Source organism: Halichoerus grypus, chromosome 9, assembly GCF_964656455.1.
Source record: "Halichoerus grypus chromosome 9, mHalGry1.hap1.1, whole genome shotgun sequence".
Classification (NCBI taxonomy): Eukaryota; Metazoa; Chordata; class Mammalia; order Carnivora; family Phocidae; genus Halichoerus; species Halichoerus grypus.
In genome coordinates this window covers 138,377,653-138,396,072 of record NC_135720.1, presented here as the reverse complement: position 1 = coordinate 138,396,072, position 18,420 = coordinate 138,377,653, and the positions used below count along the sequence as shown (strand labels likewise).

At 42.0% G+C, this 18,420-nt stretch overlaps 1 long non-coding RNA gene across 1 annotated transcript in view; it reads right to left on the bottom strand.

Moving 5' to 3' along the window:
- Positions 1-401: 401 nt before the first annotated feature.
- The window catches only part of LOC144379007 (uncharacterized), a 61,268-nt gene continuing 43,249 nt past the window's right edge, over positions 402-18,420 (bottom strand). Inside the window, exon 3 of the long non-coding RNA XR_013440980.1 lies at positions 402-529. This is a non-coding gene — a long non-coding RNA (uncharacterized LOC144379007). The remainder of the gene's footprint in view (positions 530-18,420) is intronic.

The window sequence follows — 18,420 nt, the reverse complement described above, 5'->3', positions numbered from 1 at the left end:
ATCAAAATATAATTAAATATAAAAATAAATATTTCTATTATAAATATTGAAAATAATAATAATGATAGCTAACATTTATAAATACACTTACATGGTCCTAGACACTATGCTTAATGCTTCACATGGAGTGACTCAGGTAGTTACTAATGCCCGACCACGTGGATGGGAGTGGGGTAAATATAACAGGAAAATTTTGAGTTTTTAAGGATGACTTGGCCATCACAATTAAAACAAGGTATCTTCACGTGCATCTAGCCAAATCCTTCCCCAGTTTGAATGCTAAGGATAACCTGATAAATTACACTGTGAATTCTTAGAAACCCATCTAGTTTGGCTATCTACATGACCAAATCAACACATGAAAATCCATCACATTCTGAAAAAAATTAGTAATAACTTACATGACATTCCACAGCCCACCGCTGAAGGACATTCTAATGTTTTACAACTTTCCCAGTCAGACCGTGAGGAAAGCAATTTTGACCCGAAGTCAAAGAGGTGGGCATGAGTTCCCAGATAGCAAAGTAATCTGTAAGTTAAAAGAGAACGTTGAGCCAATACTCGAAAGTTGAAGTAGAAAGGGGTATTAAGAAATGACAGCATTACTAAGACTTACTGTCAGAAAAGGAAGCACTTCCAAGAACTGTTTAATCCATTAAACTGTTGCCCGACTATTCAAGTATATTCAGAACTTCATTTGATCATGCCCTAATCTTCCCTTACATTTTAATTAAGATTAGTTGGGCATATAAGTGAGTTTTGAGCCTAACATCCTAGGTTGAATAAGAATGGAAAGAATAGAAATAGGTCCATCACAGAAGGAAATGTGGGGAAAGGCAATCCTTGGGGATTCTTTGATCCTCAAGGGGAGGGCACCAGCAAGGTGACTAGGGTTGGTGGCATTAAGAAGTCATCTGGAAACACTTTGCACTTAGACTCTTCCTCAGAAGTGTGCCCATTCAGGGCAAAGCAAAGGATATGCCACGCGGGCAACACTTTAATGTGAACGGTGTTCTTCTCAATTGTCATCTGCAGTCTTATTTCTGCATCCTGGTATCATGCCTTCAAAAAGACAAAAAAAACCTAATGATACGTCTTGACTCACACTCTATCTAGAATATCCATATATTATATTTTGCCTAACTTGCATAACACTTGTCATTCACCACCTTATAATCTTTTCAGTTGCGTTCTTCCCTGTTTATTCTGTCCTTCCCTCAGCCTTGTATACTGTATGTGAATGCGTGTGTGTATAAAGTTATTATACCATGTGTATATACAAGCAGCCTAAACCTGAATCTTATGCTAGTGGTTTAAAGTTAGCGAAACTCAACATGAAGGACCAGATCTGCAGGATACTGCACTAAAATATTTTTCCTACTTTGGTCTCTAAGTTTTCACAATTGTGACTGTTGTCAAATTTTAAATATCCTTAATTTTCCAGGATTTTTTCCCCCCAAAGTCATTATTTCCTCCCACCCTCACAGCACAGGTATAAGTCACAGGCTCCCACACCTGCAAATCAAATCATCCATAGGCTATTGATCTCTAACAATACCTTCAGTTAATATTTATTTTATTCATCAGTTAAGGTGGTAGAGCGGAGGTAGGATGCTCAGAACCCAAGCTCTGCAATCTGCAGAGAAAACGATTTCACATCCATACAATTGCTTCCTGCCAGTGGACAGCGGGAGTACAGCCTTGGGAATTTAAATGACCGATTTACCCAGGGAAAGAAAGCTTATTTTTAGTAAGTGGAGGGGAAAAAAATGTTGACTTAATTTATTTTACTGCCTGTGAATCTACTTTGGAAAGGAGAAGCAGAGTTTGATTAATTAGATTAGCAAATTCAGTAAGTTGTTTATTCAGTTGGGTGAATCAATGTTTCCCTGAATTTACTTTAGCTTTATTTTATGCTTTCAAATCTATCTAGTAGGTAAGATGTTGAAAGCCAAAAGCCTTTCTATCCCACAGCTCTTTCAAATATCTTTTCACATGTTAATTAGATCTCTTTGTGATTGGAGGCAGACATAGTTCACAGCCCCTCCCCCCTCCCCTCCCATCCCCCCAGCCGGCATCGGGCAACACGCATATAGAAGGCAGAAAATTACAGATAATGGAAAACTGACTACATCCCCCTTTTTCATGCGTCTCAGTTTTTAGCATTTCTCCTTTCCTGCTGACTCTAGTTTTAAATGTTATTTCCACCCAGTATTAAAACTTAAATGAAATAAAATAAGAAGCTTTCTCTATTAATGACAGCATATTTTAAGATCGTTAGAAAAGAATTATTAGAGTACACTGCTTTATTTTGTTTTAAATAGTTGCTAAATTTCTCAAATATTTGCTAGTTTTTCTTCCTTCTTTTAACGATCTGTCTTTCTTAGGAAGTTCCTTTCATCTGACTTGCTACACAAAATCATTCCTCATTCATTTGTTACTGAGATTTATAGGAGTACAGCTGTTCAAACAAGGACTTGCCTATGAAAGCCTGAGAAAATTGGGAAATATAATCAAATTAAAATTCCAGCTATACATTCTTTTAACAGAGTGCAGACAATTTTTATATTTTATATTTAAAACATATTAAAATAAAAAGGACAAGCCCGGCAGCCACCATAGACTACATTTTTCCATTAACGACCTGGATGACACGTTCAAAAGGAGAAAAACATTAATTCAGCAACAAATCAAATGTGCCTTTCTAGAAGAGATTTTTTTTTTTTTAATTTAAAAAAAAAATTGAAGATCCAAGAGAATGGGAGCTGGAGATCCTAGCAGTTGGGGACCATTAGAGATTATTTGGCTCAAAGTGACAGGCATAAAATATGAGTGCTGGTGACCTGGACATTAGAGCGTTGAGTGGCTTCTGATAAACACCAGACACCATTGATTTTCAGCTAAAGGTGGAACTGAAGTGCTTTTATTCAAAGGCTGCAAAAATCACCTTCTCCAAGGAAGTATACATCTCTCTCATTCTCTGAAAATGAAACAGATTATAGGATCACAGTCTCCCTCAAATTAATGAGGCATATTCAACTGGCCTTGAAATTCCAAAGTGGAGAGAAAAATCAGAATTGGAGCAGTCACCCTTCTGAATTTATTCCTTCCCTCTCTCCAGTGCATCTGTCCATTGGCTGAGCTAGCCAAGAATGGAAAGGGTTTTTCCATCAGTTTGTATTCATTCTTTTTGAATTACACTGAAAATAATGCCCACCTCCATAGATAAGTACTGTGTTTCCTAGTGATTAGAACAGCACCCTCTTCCCAGAGCTGCTCAAGATCGTGCAATCACCAAGTCCTATTTAGAACCTACCTAACGAAAATCTTCCCACTCCAGCCATTTTACTGCATTCCTACAGCCCCGCCCCTCAGAGGGCTACTGTTCTCTCCCAACCAGATTAAGGCAGAATCTGTCTGGTCTGTCTTCAGGTTCACCCCAGCCACTCTTCACACACAGGCTACCCTGATCTTTCCAGGAAGCAAATCTCTTACTGGCTTTAGGGTGAATCCCCAACACCTGAACGGAGCTCCAAGCACCATCAGGCTCCACACCAGGCTCCCTCCCGCTCCCCCTGCTTCTACCCCACACCTCACAGTACTGCCAGGCTAAGCCGGTTTAATTCTCCTCGCTTGCACACTGGTGCGCACATGCACACACACACACACTCACACTCACCCTGGGCTCTGCCACACCATCCCGGTGCCATCCTTCTCCTCCTTTCCCTTCCTTTGGTTGACTTGCTCTTCATCAATTCTCTACTTAGACATACTTGCTCCAAGAAGTCTTTTATCTAAGTCTGGGGCAGATAACCCACCTGAAACTCTCTCCCGAATTTATCCCATCAGAGCATTTCCCACACTACATTCCAACGCTGTTGCTATTTGTACATCTCTCCCCCAAACGCAAACTCCATTAAGACAAGGGCTGAGTCTACAAAGTTCAACATGCAATTCCCAACACCAGTCCCCAGTGGAGGGCCTGGCACTTTGTTAGTGATCAAGATAAATATCTATTGAATAAATAAATAGATTAATTAATGACAAAGTTTTCACTCACATGGTCCGGGAAGTCTCCATGTAAGTACTGTCCTAGACATGGGCTGCAAAGAGGGCCTCTTTTTCGGAAGTTTCCTAAAATTTAACCTCTTAGCCTAGCACTTAGGTGTTCAATAAATATGTGTTACTGGATGAAGAAACCAACAGGGCAACAATGCTACTAAGTACATGACAAAGTGGAATTGTTTTTACTTTTTTAGGGAGGCTCTGTGCTAGGCCAGGGCTTGAACCCATGATTCTGAGATCAAGACCTGAGCTGAGATCAAGAGTCGGACATTTAACTGACTGAGCCACCCAGGCGCCCCCTGGAGTTGTTTTTATTAAAACTACTCGCCAGACACCGACTAGGGGGCCAGAACATGTCAATCCAGTTATGCCGGTTGTACCAGGTCTAAGTACTTGTCTTACACCACGAAGCACCAAACAACCTAGATTCAGTATTTTGAATATTTGCTGTTGCCCCTATTTTGTTAACACCGCTGGTCCTACTCTTCGGACATCGGTCCCAGGGAAAGCCAACTTAAGAAGGACAGCACTCATAACAATGTTGGTCTTTCTTAGATCCCCAAGTCAAAATGCCAAAATGAGAAACACGTCAAGTTCACCTTTGTTTCTCTTAATTCTAAGCAAACAAATAAATAACCTTATATTCAGGAGGAGCTCCTCACTTTCTAAAATGGTTCTGCGCTAATGTGGCAGCAGTCACCATGCCCTACGCTAAATTTTCGTGGAGCTTCCCTCACAATTTGTTGGAGTGGATGAAATAGCTCCTCTGGCCAATTATGGTCCCCATTACTGTTTACCTCAGGCCAGAACCCAGATCTAGGTGTAGATATTTACTATAAAAAAAAGTGGTAGTCATGGGGCACCTGGGTGGCTCAGTAGCTTGAGCATCCAACTCCTGGTTTTGGCTCAGGTCATGATCTCGGGGTCCTGGGATAGAGCCCTGCATCCAGCTCTGCACTCAGTCAGGAGTCTGCTTGTCCCTCTCCCTCTGCCCCTCCCCCTGCTCACGTTCCGTCCTCTCTCTCTCTCTCTCTCTCTAATAAATAGATAAAATCTTAAAAAAAAAAAAAGTAGTAGTCAGAACCTGCTTTCACCCATTCAAAAGCACCCAGTATGCACAAGAGAAAATCCAAACTACTTTGAATGGCAGCTTTAAAAACCTGGTGCTTTCTTTCCTTACCTCTTTTAGGCCACTAAACACATTAGTTATTGTGATTACTACTCATGTATCTATCTGCCCTACCAACCTGAGAGCTGCTTATAAGCAGAAAACCACTTCTCATTCATATTTTTATCTTAGTGTATAAAATAATACCTAGCATATGATAGTCAATGAATTTAGATTTATTTATTTATTTGAGAAGGAGAGAGAGAATGAGCAGTGGGGAGGGGCAGAGGGAGAGAGGGAGAAGCAGACTCCCTGCTGAGCAGGGAGCCTGATGAGGGGCTCGATCCCAGGACCCGGAGATCATGACCTGAGCCGAAGGCAGACGCTTAACCGACTGAGCCATCCAGGCACACCGATAGTCAATGAATTTAAATTTAATGAAGGAATCTGTTTGATCCCTGCCAACAACTGAAGCCATACAATAAAATTACCAGAATATGACTGTAAGTCCACCCATCATGATTCTATGCATCATAAACATCAATGGAAAACCAAAAATGCAAATACTATAGTTTACTTGCAATGTAGACTTAGGATAAGTTACAAGACTAACTCATCATAATAGCAAATCGATGGCTCAGCCTCTGACAATATAACCTGAATCATTGTTCCAACTTGGTGAGGAGTCATAAACAGGTAAGAAGGGAATGCTTAGAGATTTTAAAGGACACTAGCTATCTGGCCTTTTTAATATTTGCTCAGCAGCTATTTGCTGAATACCAGCAACATGCTTGGCTGCTTTGGTAGTAAAAGGACTACTGAGTTGTGTTAGACAAAGACCCCTGACCTAATTTAAGAGTTTTTCAGTCTGGTATATGAACTAGGGCAACGATAAGGTGTGATTGATAGATGTCATGTGAGTATAAAGAAGGGATTATTGGAATTTACAGGAGGATGAAGTCAAGTTTGTCATTGTTTTGTGGCCTTTTGTTACATATTGCTAGTAGGGTGGACATGTGGTCTAAGGTGACAGTTTGGGCTCCTTGTAGGCCAAGATTTGCACACAGTTTGTTCATTGCAGGACTCTCCAACAGCAGTTCAGGAACTGAGGAGTAAGGGGCCCCTTCCTCCCATGAGGAGAAAGGAGGGCAGAAAGGTCTTGAAGCTTTTCTGGACTTTCCTCCTGTGCTGGGTGGTTTATCGCTCGGAAGTAAGATTCAAGATGAAGCTTCAACCCAAAACTTATCTTCTCCCAGAAGATGTCTAATGAGGATTGGCCTCTACCTACCGCACCCAGAGCCCATACTTAAACATATATGGGAGTTCCTCCAACTTACATCACTAGGATATGGTCCTGCCTTCAAGGATCACTCTGTCCTTCATGCTCAGAGTCCAACGTAGCTGTAAATATTTACCTTTATTCGTTTTCACTGCATTTGTTATTGTAAATCATGTTTAGTGTATGTTCCTAGTTAAAAAAAAAACTAAGCCATGAATTATGCTAATATTTCTCTGGTCCCATTTCTCACCAATCCAACATCCCCATGAAACACACTCTCAAACTCAAGTTCTCTCTCTATAACATGTGGCCCATGGTGCATGTGCATGAAATCTAGAAATCTAGAAATCCGTATCTCCTACTGTCTCAAACAACCTCAAAGGACACCTTTCTCTGAGGACCACACAAATAGCCAGTTCCCAAAGCCAAGTATATTCAAAATGACTTTTGGTCATTCAGAACAAAGAACTCATAACCAAGAGTTCAGGAATGAATCCACCATTGAAATTATTGAAAAAAAAAATCATATGTGAATGTATGGATTTCTTCTTGGAGCAAAGATCCACTGCTTTCAAAAGTTCTCATAATGGGCCAGTGAGGGGGGGCCTGGGTGGCTCAGTTGGTTAAGCATCTGACTTCAGCTCAAGTCATGATCCCAGGATCCTGGGATCAAGCCCCACATTGGGCTCCCTGCTCAGCGGGAGCCTGCTTCTCTCCCTCCTCCCCACTTGTACTCTCCTACTTTCTCTGTCACTATCTGCCTCTCTCTCAAATAAATAAATAAAATGTTTAAAAAAAATAAAATAAAATGAAATGTGATTCAAAGATCCACATTAGCAGGTGAGTGCCAGAGCACAAAGATCCCTTGAGAAGAGGCAGCAAAGAAAAGGAGAAAAAGCACCCAAGTAATATATGCCTGAAAAACTTAAATCATGAAAAGATAAGCAAAAAAAAAGTAGGTCATTGTGACTTGACATTCAGAAATAAGCAGCAACACTTCATTCCTACTGACCTATAAAGCGCCCTGCAGTGGGGGATTTCACCACTACCCTACAAAAGGTTACTGAGCCACCTCAGTGTTTCCGAAACACGACATCATAGCTAGAGAACATGATGCGCCCACCATATCATCTCTTAAAACTAACATTGGGAAACAATATGAAGAACAAAATGACTACATTTCATTCCCAAAACTAACAAGGGGAATTTGTGCCTAACAATAAAGTGGTATGACATTCTGTGGAAAGGAGTGTTTGGGTTTTTAAAAGAAAGTAAACATACAAGGCTAAAATAGGTCTGTTCCTACAACACAATGTATATGGCATAGGGTGTCTCAAAATGGGAATAGGTATGTGAAGGGTCCCTTTTAAATGTGGTCCTGCATTTTGATCTGACAAAACTAGGGGTGATGTATCTGCTTTGGTCGTTCGAGCTTACAGACATCTTTTTCTGAATGGATCCAGAAGGCAGTGTCTCTCTTCTGGTTCCCTTACGGCTGCTAAGATTCAGCCCTCTTTTATCCTGGACACCCAGTACCTTCATTTCTTCACACTCCCTGGTCTCTTCTCAGCTGTTCCACGTGGAGATCTCCGGGTAGCTTCGAGCATATCCAACTTCTCTCTGATTATTTACATTGGTGACAAACTCTTTCTCGCCAACTGTCTAGGGTCACTGCGAGACACTTGATTTGTAACAGCATTCCATTCCCCATCCAATATTTTGGTAGCTCGACAGCTCCCCACTTCAGCTCTTCCAGTGTTAGCACTTCGTTGAGCAGAACTGCATTCTCACATTTGATCTGACATTGCCTTTAACGTCCATATGCTCGCCTTGCTTCCACATGAGTTCTCAAATCCAAAGAACATTAACATCAGCCACAATCCTGCAAAAACGCATGTTGCTTTTTTCAAATCCTGAGCACTTACATCACAGAATGGACACAATCCCGGATCTGGCATGTATTACCAGTGTGACCTCTGAGCAAGTTTCTTATCCTCACCTGAATCTCACTTTCCTCGTCTGTGAAATGGGGAGAATACTGCCTTCCTCACAGGGTTGCAGTTACACAGGACGATGTATGTGAAAGCCTCAGCAGAGGCACCATCCCAAAGCAGGTGCTCACAGCTGTCAGGAATTTATTTATTCTGAAAGCAGAGTGTCTCAATTATCTCTGGATAGGAGTGAACGTTAGCATAAAACTGTTGTGCATTTTTTTTAGGGGAATGGAAATGATTTACATTTTAAGAGCAAGCAAGCATTCCTGTTCAGAAATGTCAAGGTCAGGGCACTCTGCTGGTGCAGTCCTTAAAGCAGGTGACTCCTGATCTTGGGGTTGTGAGTTTGAGCCCCACGTGGGGTGTAGAGATAACTTACAATACAGAAAATAAACAAACAAACAAACACACAAATAAATAAATGTCAAGCTCCTGGTCTGGAGGGACACTGAACTCTTCTGTCTCATTCCTTGTCCCAATTTGTGTTTTCTTCCTTCTCTCTGCAAATGAAAATAGCACACGGGAGACTCTTCTGTAAACAGGACAGCAAAGGCAAAAGCAACTGATAAGACCATATATGAAGTCCTTGGGCAAACTGGTGACAGCGCCCAGCCCCCTTCAACGGGCTGATTAAAGATTTAAACTGTGGCAGCCATGTGGGAGACTCACATGCGGTTTTAAAATATCTGAATTCCATTGTGCTGTTCTTGGTAAAATCCGCACCGACCAAGGGAGCTGACACATTCAATAGAACACATGGGCCTCCATTGTATCTAAAACCCCTCCAGGTATCTTAAGCACCAACCTCAAAATACACAAATAAAAAATAAAACAAAATCCCACTATCTGTCCATGCTCCATCTTGCCAAAAAGAAAAAAATAGATTGTTGGGTTTTGCTTTTTTTTTTTTAGATAGGTCTGTTGGAGGATGATTGTGGACTTATGTAGCCCATTCAGCAGGATTTTTCCACTAAGCTACAAGGCAAAAGATTTATTTTGTCATTGTCCAACACAAACAATTGAAGAAACTCAGCCTAGTGCAAAATCCCCAGGAGAAACAATCTGCAATTTAATTAGTGAATAATGGAAGCAATTTAAATACAATTCCAGGCATTTTTTAAAGTAATATTTGAATAGACATCTGCTTCATCTAGTCAGTGTTTAGGCAAAGCACAATAATCCCTGATCTGATGAGATGCCCAAGGTTATGAACAAGACTGTCTATTGTTAGAGCAAGACCTGTAATTTAAAACAAATGCCACAAATCCACCCTCTCAACACCTACCCCAGCCCCAGCGCCATCAAATAAAGAGATAGGATAGACGGATAAAGAAAGAAAATATTAGTCATAGTCTTTGGAAGTGCAGAATAATGGAAACAGAAAGGATTTCAGGGCAAGAGCACTGAGCTGGAATTCTGACTCCATCGTTACGTCTCCCCTCATACCAGTTCAATTTCTTCCTTTATAAAATGGGAACATGAATGTCTACCTCTCATGAGTTCTGAATGTTAAACGAGAATATGTATAGCAAAACACCATATAAATGTTGGTTGAAGATGGAGAAGTGTTGACGTGGCGAATACAAATCAAAATAGTGTCACATCGGAAGTGCCTGGGTGGTTCTGTCCGTGGGATCAAGTCCCACATCCCGCTCCTTGCTCAGGGAGGAGCCTGCTTCTTCTTCTGTCTGCCACTCCCCCTGCTTGTGCTCTCTCTCTCTCTCTCTGACAAATAAATAAATAAATAAATAAATAAATAAATAAATATCAATCCACATATGATTACAAGCCCAGAAATAACTAGGGACAGTAGCAGGGAGACTGAAAGGAATCCCCAGTAGTCCCAGCTCTGTTACCACCAAGTGGGTTACCCCTTGAAATCACCAGAACCTTCCAGGCTTCAGTCTTTGCATTTGGGAGGTGGCTGGGTAGGACTGGCTGTGAAGTCCCCTCTTGGTTTTAGCTCTCTGTGACTCTTTGCTCTATTCTAAGCTTTGTCAGTGAGGTCGAATAACATGTGCTCTCGAAATTCCTATGTTAAAACCTAATCCCCAGTGGGATGGTATTTGGAAGTGGGGCCTCTGGGAGGTGATTAGGTCATGAGGGTAGAACCTTCTTGAATGGGATTAGTGCCCTTATTAAAGGGACCCCAGAAAGCTCCCTTGCCCCTTCCACCTTCCACCGCAGGGAGACAGATCAAGAAGACAGCCTTCCATGAACCAGGAAGCAGGCCCTCACCAGACACCAAATCAGCCGATGCCTTGATCTTGGACTTGCCAGTCCGCAGAACTGTGAGAAGTAAATTTCTGTTGGTTCAGTCACCTAGTCTACAGTATTTTGTTCTTGTAACCTGAGACGCATGCCCTATGCATTCAAGGAAAAGAAAGAACATGAGGAACAACTATCCACAAAAGGGTGCCAGGGAGATAGCAAAGAGGAACCCCAATGAGCAAGGCGGGGCCCCAACAGCTCCAACAAATACCACCAAAAGGCACCCGTGATAAAGGTATACAGCCCAGGCCCCCCCCAGTGCAACACTAAACAACACAGACAGACTCAGCCTCTGGCTGCAGATGCAAAACTCGAACTCATCCTGCCGCCCGGCGCTGTCTCCACACTCAGCAAAAACCTCACCAGCCATGAGAGCCTGGGTCAGAACCGGCTCTTAGCCCTGGAAACTCTGCGGACGACCTCCTCTCTGGAACCAGAGCTGACAGGGGCACGAATTCAAAGGAATGGGGTGGGGGGGGCGGGCTGCGGCGGGAGAACACACGCTCTAGTAAAGGTCTGAATTACAAAACGATTTCTCATGAATCCACATTTCTTGACATACACTTGAGTTGTAAACGAAGATGCTGAATAACACTGGAATTATTTTGATTCAGTTCAAAATGGGACATCCCATAATACTAAAGAGGACTATTGAATCCTTTACAATCACACAACTGAGACGCTCAAAAGTTGACACTAAACTGAAAGGCTCTTTCATCTTAAACGGGACGCTTTCTAATTTTATATTTCCTTTACGTTAAATTTCAAACTCAGTCGGTAGGAAAGACACTGTTTTAAGTTGGGTGGAACCCCCATCAACGTCTGCATGATCACAAACTTGCAAATTGGTGAAATCATCCTTTATAAAAATTTCAAGGTTTCGGATGAAATGGTCTAATAGTAAAATGTCTCAGACTTTTCACTCCCAGTTTCCTATAAATACCTGTGAAAACATATGAGATGGGGTAAATTTCATCATGGGGAACAAAGACAGGAAGCAGGCATGATCATAATCTGAAGACATTTTCTACCCTCCCACGGATTGTGGCTAGATTCAGAAACACCTTTTTGCAATCTCCCTCCTGAGCTACAACGTGGGCCATGAAAGCGAGGGGTCTTCATAAGCCTTTACAGATGGCACCAGAGCAAGAAACTACACTATCCCAAGAAAATGCAGAGCCTGCCAGATCAGTGACCCACCTTCTCATCCTACACGTCTCCTTTCTTCTCCACACCTAATAATACTATTAGAAACTCCCCAGCAGATTGTTTCCAGAGCTCAAGAACCTACTTCTTGCAAGGAGAGCCACACAAGAGAGAAAAATGGTAGATAAAGGCAAAAGAGCAATCTTATTTCAAACTAAAACATGCTGCCTGGAAGTGGATGTCAGAGGCAAGATGAGGGGCCCAGCAAAAAGCCTTCCTTGAACACTCTTTTTATCTTAGTAGGCCTCAAGAATATTTTGCCTTGGTGCCCAATTTTCAAAGGTGCAATGTCACTGCAAAGAACACCCCATTCCTGCACATAACCTAGGTCTGGACTGAGATGAACATCCATGCATTAGAGAAATAGCATTTACCAAACACATTGCCAGACATCATACACGGAGCTCATCACTATGCAAATCCAGCTGCCCTGCAATATCAGAGAAGAAAGAGGGGACCTGCCAGAGTCCACAGAAAAATGCAAGGGAATTGGGGAATCCCAGACTAAGCCAGGAGAGTGCCGGAGTTCCAATGGGGGACAAGATGAGATGTCAGCGGCCAGATGTGGAAGGAGCAAGGAAAGCCTTTGCTGCCATCATCCCTCCACTGGGCTGAAGATCCTAGGGCAGGCACCTCAGAGACCTTTCCTTCTTGCAAAAACTGCTGGGAGAAGAAAGCATGCGAGGTTATAAGAATTCAGATCTAGCTAGGGGTGCCTGAGTGGTCAGTCGGTTGAGCGGCCAACTCCTGGTTTCAGCTCAAGTCATGATCTCACGGTCATGGGATCGAGCCCCACATGGGGCTCTACGCTCAGCAGAGTCAGCTTCATATTCCTTCTCCCTCTCCCTCTGTTCTCCCAAGCTCACACTCACTCTCTCTCTCTAAAATAAATAAAAATCTTAAAAAAAAAAAGAGAAGGAATTCAGACCTAGCTAAACCTTGACTTTAAGATCTCAAAAGTCCTGACGGGACTACGTTTCAAAGTGCCATGAGGTAGAAAGTGAATAATACCCCATTGTAGAAGATTTAGCCCCAGGAAGAACAGCTACACCAGCAGTTAAATTGTGGAAAGACATCTTCTGAAATGAAGACTGTGGGAAGGCCATGGCTGTCAAGACTAGGCAGAATCACATCTCTGCAGATTCATGTAAATCCTGGAGAAATGCTTCTTGTCCAAGAAAGGATAGGGACTGTAGGGTTCCAAAAACTACTCCATCAAGATATCTGCGCTTGAGCAGTTGTTTGTAAGTGATCGGACACAGAGACACAGAGGTCTAGAGAGAAGCTTTGGAAGCCCCATTTTATGCGCTGATGGAAGAAAGACTTATTGGTGAAGCTCCACCGAGATGATTCTGTGGATGTCCTACCTAATCAATCCAGACTTGAGGCACACTACTAAAGTGCTTCTTAATCTTTGGAGAGATGCCAGACCACTTTAACAATCTGATGAAGGCTGTGGATCTGCCCCCCTGCCCCCCCAAAAAAAGGCCTCCACCCACAAAACTGCACACAGCTTCCTGGGACTCACAGGTTATTCAAAGCTGTGGACACAAAGCTAAACACTGAGGCACCACTCTACTATGTGGTTGTTTGGCTAGAGCTATAGGTTAAGCTAATAACACTCCAGGTCAGTTGTGATGTGTCCTTTGAGAGAGATAAGTATTCTTTCCATCAGTCATCCTGGGAAGAGGTAGATCCTGAAGGAGGAAATAAAGGAAGAAAGGACCTAGGCTGAGAAAGAAATTCGCTTTTTCTCCCTAATTCTAGTGGGATGTTGTCCTGAACCCTCAGGAGTCTAGATTCACTTACAGGTGCCCATGAATGGTGGGGAATGCTGACTTCCACCCCCATGGAAGACAGCTACCACCTGGTGACACTCAACCCAAATATAAACCCTTGCAGATGACCTGGGCCCATGGATCCCCAAAATAATCATATCTCACAACTCTTGGCAAGCTATTCTCTGTGCTCTGATCCTCTCCTGATACCCTAAACTTATAAAAAGTCACAGTATCTGGTTCAGCCTCAATTTAGAAATCTTTGAGGAACTCCGGAAAGGGTCTATATCCAAGCTTGACTAGAGGGGAACAGGGGAGAACAGCCCCTCAGAGAAGAGGCTGGGCGCCTTCTGTTCCCAGGGCAGAGCGTCAAGCCAGAGGGCTGTAGGTTAATCTGTGAACATGGTCCTACCTTCTAGCAGAATGGGGGCCCCTGGAACACAACAGGGCAGCTGGAGGAGAACAAAAAAATAAAGATCACGTTGGAAGGTAAACAGAAAACCAAAAAGCATTAGAATAAATAAATGAACCCAGAAGCTGGATTTTGTGGGGGAAGAATATGGAAACCTAATCAAGAAAAATAGAAAACACAAATGAATTTAAAACAACTATGTGCTTAAAATTTTATCAATTAAGGTTGTCTAATCTATGATTTCATGGTAAAATTTTTTTTCCAGTTTTATCGAGATATAACTAACATCTAACATTGTGTAAATTTAAGATGTACAACATAATGATTTGATACATATATATTGTAAAATGATTCACAATAAAATTTTAAAATCTCAAAACTGATGGGTGTATAGATTTCAATTCTCAAAAGTAAAACAATAACACAGAAGAAATTAAGAAATGGATAAAGTAATTTACACCAACAAAAAGCCTAAATGCGCATTTGGTTTTATTGGCCAATTATTTTAAGTTTCAAGGACCGGTAATTTCCATGCTATATAAGCCGCTTCAGAACATTAAAAAAAAAAAAAGAAATCTCTAAAAAAGACACAAGAGCTGCACATAATTTATACCTATACCTATAAAACAGTGCAAAATGCAACCAGAAATATGAAGGGTAAGACCATGCTTTGGTTCCTCTACGTTGCCTAGTGACCATTATAACTTAATTTGACATTGTGGGATGGAATTTAAAAAAACAAATCTCTACATCCGACCTTAATGTCTACATTTCTTCACCGCTCATGAATCCACCTCATTCTGTAGTGCACTTGAGGATAGAGTAACTGAACCACAACCAGGCCCTGGACACAGCAGCTGACCCCTATCTCTACCACATCCCATCCTTGGACTCTACCTCAGTCTGCTGTGCATATCTGCTTCCAAAGTCTTTGACAAAATGCTTTGCCATTCAATATTTTAAATGTAAATAAACTACTGCATCATGTATTGATTTTATTTCAGATGCAATTTCTCCAATGCCTTAAGAATAGTAAAGTCTGTATTACATGTCATCCTCTTAAAGATCATTTTTGTGGAGAGGAAAAAGTAGTCAAAAGCGTGATGGATTTTCTTCTTCTGATGAATATGGGGAAACTCACCAGTCTAACAACTGCTGTGATAGATCTATATAGCTGAAGCATTCTCAAGTGAAAGAAATAATAATGGGACATCATAACTTGCCACATTGTGGTTATAACAAGGTTTGGATTGGCAGAGGCTAGGCTGGGAAAAACAGCCCAGTGACTGATAACCTGATTTCTGCTTCTTTGTAAGTGACTTGAACTTTCGTTCCCATAAATATTATAAATTCCTCACGAGTTCTATAGGAAAGAATTACAAAATTTAAAGCTACAAAGAATCTTCAATGCATCTCTTGATTTCACAGATCACACAACGGAGGACCAAGAGACTGATGACTTTTATTCTGTCTACTGAATTTATCAGGGCCATAAGAGCTATCTAGTAGTGGTTGTAAAAATGCCTAGAACGTTCCATTTCCTCCATGCTGTCTGCTTTAGACCCCAAAAGAGGAACAACTGGTAAAAGGATCCACAAATAATTCAGTTTCAAAATACAGCAGCATATACACCACAGGCAGGAAACGTACCCTAGTTTCACATGATTAATAATTTAGGGCTCAATTCAGAAAGATTTTAGATCCAAACACTTAAAGAAATCTTTACGGGTTTCTGATGAAGCTGATACAATGAAATAAATTATTTATCCACTCTCACCAGCTCAACATCAATGGGCATTAGAGGCAGAAAGGAAGGTGACGGTTGGACTGGGAAAGGCATGAGCTCACCCTGAACTCCCCCCGGAACTCTCCAGTAATATCTGGGAAGGCCAACAAGCTGATTTCTAAGCATCTGTTCTTGGACCCAGGAGACTGCCTCCTGGCCTCACAGAAAACTACCTAACCTTAGTGAGCCTTCCACTTGCTTCAGAAAGAAGGGACTCTCACAGGACATGTTAAAAGGCAATGCTACTGTAGCTTTACTTCTTACATTTGCAATTCTGGATATTTTGCAATTGCAAACCTCAGTGTCTCACCAATTATTAGATGAGGTAAAAAAAAAAAAAATATCAAGCATGCAGGGCTTTATCACACAAAACCAGTTGAACACAAATGCTGTGAACCAGCTCTTGAACAAATATATCAAAATGCCAGGCCTTATTTAATTCACCTTCATAATTAATAAAGATTCACGGGAAATGTAGAGAAAAGTGAATTGAAAAGCCACAAAAAGGAAAAATCTTATTCAAAAATGATATACTGTGTTTCACAAGAATATTAACTATGTGTTAGTACAATATCTCCCTAAGATTAATAATATTCACTGTATAAATTTAGCAAGTTCATAGTAAATTGCTCTATTTTAAAATACAAATGTATATCCACGAATACTCACGTACACACATGCACACGTCAAAAGAATTAGGTAGACGTTTCTAGAACTCAGAATATGGTTTTCCCATAAAATAAAGAGGAAGCTTCTTTGACGTCATTAAGCACAATCTGTGTGCCACAGATTTTCAACCTAAAGATTTCTATTTATCCTCTTGCCATAACTATTGCCTCTCTCCACCACAGAATTGTGCTAAGCAATGTCGTTTTCATGCACTTTTATCACTTTCTACACACCTGTCAGGGGAGACACCTTTAGGGTCCTCTCAGCCTGCCATTCTTGCTAATACAAATTTTCAGTCTTTCTGGTCACACACTCTTGGTCTGTGCTAGACGCGTAGGAATATGATGAAGTGAGTGACCTTCCTCCCATTGTCTAAGCTGTTCTAATGATAAAAGACCAGAGTGGGTATGTGGGGGAGGTAGAAGGAGAAAGAAAAAGGCAGAAGAAAGAGGGAGAGGCTTGAGAAGAAGAGCAGGAGGCAAAGGAGGGGGAAGGCACGTGGAAAGGGGTGAGTTATTCAAATATAGGAGATGGCAAGAATGGGAATGGGGTTCATCCCAGCAAGAAGAGGGAAGGAAGGGGAGAGAAAAGCAGCCCACACGAGTAGGACTGAGCAGTTCAGAGGGAGGAGGGCCTCCCAGCCAGTCAGGCTGCTGGGGTAGACCAGCACCGTGGGAGAAGGCAGAGAAGGTGCCGGCAAAGAGAGAGGTGTCTAAGACCACACAGGGATTCAGAAGGGTTTTCAGATGTTTCCACAGGAGCAGTGAGGATGAGCTTGAAGGGTGGGGAGAGTGGTTTTAGGTTCTACAGCGAGAAAGGCCTGGGAGTGTCCTAGGGCTGGAAACCACAAGAAAACATTATGAAGGCAAATCAATGGATGAATAGAAAAGACTTGAAGGACATGGGGGTGAGGGAGGGAGTAATGGATGAATACAAGATGGGTCCTATTCTTACTGCTGGAATCAGTTCAATCCATTCCTCCGGGGCAAAACCCAGGGAGTTTTCTTGGTTGTGAAAAGAAGCATAATAATGCATCCTGTAAAAGGAAATGAGCCCTGATCTGCACTTTAGCACCCACTGCACAGAGACGCACTCCCTGAAAGGATGCGGTAAGTGGTCCAAGAGCTGAATTTCCCCATTTCTGCCCTGAGTTCACCAGCCTACAGTCACCGTCACCGTCACCAGCCTAAGATGGAGGAAGGGGAAGCTCAGTACACTCCAGGCCTAGCCTCCAACCCACATCCAAAGCCCAAATCATGATGGAGAGCTGGCCCATGAGGTGGGCTCACCCATCCATCTAGATCCGGTCACCATCAGTCCCAAACCCACACAATCTCGCAAGGTCAAGCAATTTTTACCGCCACTCTTCATTCAATTTAGAACACATGCCCTAAACATTTCCATCTCTTCCCAAGAAAGGCTCCCACACAACTTCTTAAACACAGGCTCTATTTTTTTCTCTAAACTTGAAATGCATTGGCAAAAGGCAAGAACACCCCTCTCCCCCTCCATACACACACATGCACACAAAAAGTGGTGTCTATTAGAAATCAACCAAGGCATTACAAATGCTAGCAGCACACAGAAACATAGGAAATTACCCTCCAGATTTATTTCCTTGGTCAAAAGACCAATTGTGTGTTGGTGAGGATGTGGAGAAAGGGAAACCCTCCTACACTGTTGGTGGGAATGCAAGCTGGTGCAACCACTCTGGAAAACAGTACGGAGGTTCCTCAAAAAGTTGAAAATAGAGCTATCATATGACCCAGCAATTGCACTCCTGGGTATTTACCCCAAAGATACAAATGTAGTGATCCAAAGGGGCACCTGCACCCCAATGTTTATAGCAGCA